We start from the raw sequence: 6,118 nt of genomic DNA, 5'->3' as shown, positions 1-6,118 counted from the left end.
TGCAGAGCTCCATGTGGGGCTCCATCTCATGACCCTGAGATCACAACCTAAACCAAAACCAAGAGTCAGATGTTCAACGAACTGCGCCATCCACGTACCCCAAGAAAAGATTCTTTTTAAAAGATGGCAGGTATATGATCAGAAAAGAAATGTATACCGGAAGACAGTGAAACTCAGTAAGTGCTGAAAGAAACAACAAAAAAATGTTAGAAGGCACAATGAAAACACAAGATTAGTCAAACAAAAGCTGTGATAATTTAGTGTCAGTGATCATGGATTACAAAAACTAGTTAAAGGAAGTTCTTCAGATTGAAGGCAAAATTATATCAGTGATGATTTAAAATTATATGAAAGAATCTCAAGCAATAAACATGAAGAATATGTGGGTGAATACAATAGTTACAATTATCATTGACTTACCATCTGAAACAAAAAATAAACCATGCAAGTATATTAAAATTGATCCTCCAAATACTGGACACTGGGTAATGATGGCCATTGATCTCCAAGAATCAGAGAAGAAATAATCTGTTCCCTAATATTGCCCAAGTAGTGCCTAGAGCAAATCCCCAGGCCACAGAGAATAGGATGGGCGACTCTAGTGGAATACAGCAGTCTCCCTGAGTTGAAGAGATGGAGTTGTGAGTCTGGGGAGGTCAAGGCAGCTAGAATTCATAGGGACAAGTAGTGAAGGGAGTACTGCACCTTCAAGAAGTCCATATCTGCAAAGCAATCTCCCAGAGTATTTTGTTTAAAGATTTTATATATTTACTTGAGAAGAGAGAGAAAGCATGAGCAGGCAGGGAGGAGCAGAGGGAGAGGGAGAAGCAGACTCCCTGCTGAACAGGAAGCCCAACTCAGGGCTCAATCCCAGAACCCTGGGATCACAACCTGAGCCAAAGGCAGACACTTAACAAACTGAGCCACCCACGTACCCCTCTCCTAGAGTACTTAGTTAAATATTGATCATTACATATGTGTGAGGTTGCAGAAAGAATCATAATAAAAGAATTACAGAGAACAATCTTCAGAGCTTATACAAGGCTAGGCATAAAGCCCATTCCCACTATCCAGAGTGAACAATCTCAATCTCATAATTAAGAGCATCGAGTAGATTTTCAGAAGTTTTTTGTTTGTTTTCATTTTTGTTTTTACCTCAGGAACAGGAAAAAATAAGTAAGACTAGACTAAACACTGCTTTCGTGTCACCTAACAACAATAAAAATAATACCCAAAGGTATAAAACATTTCCATGTAATTTAAATATGTCCCAGAATGAAGCTCAAGAACATTTTTAGGAATGCCAGCATATCCATCACTAAACAAGATGAAATTCACAATGGCTGTTATCCAGCCAAAATTAACAAGGCATGCAATAAATAAAGAACATAGAAACTTAACAATGAAAAACATTTATCAGTCATATATGACCCCAAATTGATATTATACATTAGGTAGACAAAGACATTAAAATAGTTATTGGTATAATTTCCATATTTTAAGAAGTTACAGAAAAATTGACTATATTACATAAAGACATGGAAAATATAAATAGATGCAAATAAAATTCCTAGAGAAAAAAATCCCAATGTCTAATATAAAAAAATACATGGAATGTTATTAACAGCAGAGCAGACAGTGCAAAATAAAGGATTAGTGAATGCAAGTGTTATAATAGAAACTATCTGAAATGAAGCAGAGGGGAAAAATAAATAGGGCATACATGCACATTAAAAAAAATCCAAGCTGCCAATATATGTGGAATTGGAGTTCCTGAAGGAGAGGAGAAAGTGGGGGAACAGAAAGAATATTTGAGTCAATGACTCCAACGTTGATGAAAAATATTCAACTTACAGTTTCAGGAAGCTGAATGAACTCTAAGCATAAGACACATGAAGAAAGTGACCCTAAGTTATGCTGAAATCAAATCATGTAAACACATCAATAAAGAGAAAATCTTTAAAGCATTTAGAGGAGAGAACATGCTTATTATATGCACCAGAACAGAGATAAGAATGATGATAGATTTCTTATTGAAAATATGAGCTAGAACATGGTGGAGCACAAATTCCTTACTCAGTGAAAGTTTTTTTTTTTTTTTCAAAAATGAAGGTGAAAAAAGCGGAGGTGGAAGAGACTTCCAGTATGTTGAATGACCATCTTGGTCATTACTGTCCTGGAAAAGCAGTAATAAAAATGGACAAAATTATTTAAAAAAAACAACTACAATTTAAAGACTCTGGAAATTTGTCAAAGGCATTAAACAGTGTAAGAAGTGTTCAAGAAAGTTTGCTGTACTTAGTAAGAACAGTTGAAATCCATGGTGTTTTTACCTAGGGCTGCTCCCAACACAACCACCCCTCCCGATGCCATAATGAAGAAATATGACCGGGCAGTAGGAAGACTGAGCCCTAACTGAAGAACTAGCAACATGCACCTGACTGGATTCTTAAATTGCTATGGACCAGTGACTCCAATATGCCTCATGCTTTCCTCCTTTTGCAAAGGAAAATCTGTGGCTGTCAAACATTTCGTGTTGGAGTTTGTATGTTTGTGTGTGGGTGTGAGTGACAGATAACATCTCTTTAATTCACAGGATTTTCAAATCAAGAGGAGCTATACTTGACAACATGTATATGTTGATTAGGTATGACAGTTGAGCAGCCTCATCCAACATAGGACAGATCTAGGTGGGAAATTGGGTCTTGAGTTTGAACCTGTTACTTAATGGGATGAGAGTCTGGGGGTTTTGTAAGAGGCACATGTGAATTTTGTGTGTAAGAGAAATGTGAATTATTTTGATCAGTGGACAGATTGTGGTAGATGGCAGATCCATTGCAAATATATGTCATATGTATATTACAATGTGAGTGATGTCTCCTCCCTCTGAGAGTTGAGGTTTCTGTTCTCTCCCAGTTGAATCTGGGTAGGGAATTGTAACTTCTCTGACCAACACAGTGTAGTAGAAATAATGTTGTGTGATTTCGGGGTAGGTCATAAAATGGATATAGTTTATATCTGTTTTTCCTTTTTCTTGAGATAGTTGCCCAGACACCATGTTCTGAGGAACTCTAAGTCACATGGAGATGCCATATGTAGGCTTACCAACTGATAATACAAACTAAGGTCCCAATGGAGAGTTGGCATTAACTTACACATTAGTATAAGTGTTTTCAAAGGATTATAATTCTCAGGTATTGGGTCTTCCAACTGGGGTCCCAGACATCACTGGGGTCCCAGTAAGACAAGGCATTTCTACTAAGCCCAGTGTCAATTCCTGTTCCACAGAATATGTAATCCAACAATTTTTTGGATCGATTTTTATCTAGCCTTAGTCAAACAAAAAGATTTTCTTGGCACAGGCAAAAATAGGTCACAAAATGCATGAACTATAAAAGAAAAAAGTTAATAAATTTGACATTCTGAAAATCATACTTTTATATACTTAAAGGTGCCATAAAGAAAGTGAAAAGCTAAGCCACTGAATAGGAAAAAAAATAATAAGGACCCCAAAAGTTTTGTTTTTCTTTCATGAGCATATTTTTATACAAGCATACTAATTTTATATATTGCAAGGCAGATTAATAAAGCTTATTTTTTCATATTAAAAAATGAATAGGAAGATATACTTGATATTTAACCAAGGAATATGAAAACACTAATTTGAAAAGAAATGCATTCCTCTGTTTATTGTGGCATTAGTTACAATAGCCAAATTATAGATGCAGCCCAAGAGCCCATCAATAGATGAATAGAAAAAGAAGATGTGATATATGTCATATATATGTAATAGAGTATATATATGTATACACACATATATATGTATAGTATATATATATAGTATATATAATATATATGATGAAATATTCCTCAGCCATAAAAAAAGAATGAAATCTTGCCATTTCCCATGACATGGATAGATCTAGAGAGTATGGTGCTAAGTGAAATAGTTCAAAGAAAGGCAAACATACAATTTCACTCAGCTGTGGAATTTTAAGAAAAAAAGCAAATAAAATAAAAAGGAGACAAACCAAAAAAGACTCTTACCTGTAGAGAACAAACTGATGGCCACCATAGGGGAGGTGGATGGGGGGATGGAATATATACATATATATACATATATCTTTAAAAGAACATTTTAGCCAAAATATAAATATTCTTTTTTTTAAAGGCTTTATTCATTTATTTGAGAGGAAAAGAGAGCACAAACAGGGGGAGGGGCAGAGGTTAGAGGGAGAAGCAGACTTCCCACTGAGCAGGGAGCCCAACTCAGAACTCCATCTCAGGACCCCAAGATCATGACCTGAATCGAAGGCAGACATTTAACCAACTGAGCCACCCAGGTGCCTCTACAATTCTTTATTAAGAACTCTTGCACATTGCTGGTGGAAGTTAAAAATGCTGCCACTGGTGCCAGAGTCCTTTGTCTTTCTTTTACTACCTGCAGGTGCCAGGGATGCCCAGCGGACCTGCTACTGGAGGCTCTGGCAGCCCAACTCACCTACTTGGTGTGAGCCTGGCACGAGGTCCCTGGCCCTTGGGGCACTTGCTCAGGTCAATTTTCCATAACTTCATGGAGAGAAGGGACTTGGAGGCATGGCTTGGTAACATTTCTGTTACATGTCTTTCTCTGAGGGACTGGCAGAAAAATGAAACTCTGGATCACCTGATTAGTCTGAGTGGGGCAGTCCAGCTCAGGCATCTCTCCAATAACCTGGAGACTTTTTCAAACTCCTCCCCCGGGAGCTCCATTTTTATTTGTTAAAATGGCTCGATCCTTGGGCTTGACTCACATGCTGCCTCATGTCTAAACAGTGGAAGAAGGTGATAAGTGCCCATACAGAGGTGTCGCAAACCACGTGTAAAAATTTGAGCTGGTACATAGATGATTCTGTTCAGGATGCCTTGCACTGGTAGAAGCTTTGAAGGCCTATTTGAGAAAGAGGCAACTGGAGGACCTTGAAGCCTTTGAGACCTCATCATTAATTGGACACAGTACCAGAACATATGTGCTCTACTACAAAGATGCATTTCTCTGCACACGGTCAGATGACTTGTCTGCAAAACTGTGGTATGTGAGCACAGGGGAGTGCATTTATGGCATTCAGACCCACAGTGGTGCAGCAGTGAGGTATGATGAGCAGAAGCTTGTGACAGACTCCTTTGACAACACTGTGGCCTGTTGGGAACGGAGTTCTGGAGCCAGCACCTAGCACTTCTGGGGCACACAGAGGCGGTATTTAACATTGACTACAATGATGAACTAGATACCTTGGTGAATGGATCTGAAGATTTCACTGTGGAAATAAGAGCTTTGTCTCCTGGGACAAGCCTGAACACACTCAATGGCGCATGGAATGGGTCACCAAGGTGGTTTTGCAAAAGTGCGAAGTCTTTTTTGCACAGCCCTGGAGACTACATCCCCCCCACGTGTGGACAAATATGAGATCAAGATTTGGCCAACTGGGAGAGAAATCAATTGTAAGTGCTTAAAGATGTTGTCTGTCTCTGAGGACAGAAGTATCTGCCTGCAGCCAGGATTTCAGTTTGATGGCAGATACATTGTAGTTTGGCACTGCATCTCTACCCATGAGGCTTTGCCAGTTGTGATATTCGCAGGGTCATCAAGACTCCTGAGATAGCAAACTTGGCCTTGCTTGGCTTTAGAGATATCTTTGCCCTGCTGTTTGACAACCATTCCCTGTATATCGTGGACTTGCAAACAGAGAGCCCGATTCTCTGCTGGCCTCTGCCAGAGTAGCAGAAATCAAGGATAGGCTCAAGCTTCCTGCGGGTGAAGCATCCTGGCTCGATGGATTGGATGGGCACAATGATATGGGCTTGGTCTTTGCCACCAGCATGCCTGACCACACCATTACCTGGTGTTGTGGAAGGGGCATGATTGATGCCACAAGCTTACCATCGCTGACTGACTTAGGTGCTGAGGGTGTGGGTTTTCAGTGCCCCCTTGATGGCAGTTAGTCAACTGCATGAACCAAAGTTCTCACCTAACAGTATCATCACACAATGCACAATCATTTACTTGCATTTGCCCCAGGGCAGGGGCTCAGGGCCAGGGAGGGCTTGTTTTATTGGTATACAGCCTAGGACGCTAATG

General features: G+C 39.5%; 1 pseudogene; it reads left to right on the top strand.

Moving 5' to 3' along the window:
- Window positions 1-4,567: 4,567 nt before the first annotated feature.
- On the top strand, window positions 4,568-5,906 carry LOC129518036 (F-box/WD repeat-containing protein 2-like; annotated as a pseudogene).
- Window positions 5,907-6,118: the final 212 nt, after the last annotated feature.

Source organism: Nyctereutes procyonoides, unplaced genomic scaffold (assembly GCF_905146905.1).
Source record: "Nyctereutes procyonoides isolate TBG_1078 unplaced genomic scaffold, NYPRO_anot_genome, whole genome shotgun sequence".
Classification (NCBI taxonomy): Eukaryota; Metazoa; Chordata; class Mammalia; order Carnivora; family Canidae; genus Nyctereutes; species Nyctereutes procyonoides.
Note: the sequence above shows the minus strand (reverse complement) of the source record. Positions and strands in the feature narration are given on the sequence as shown.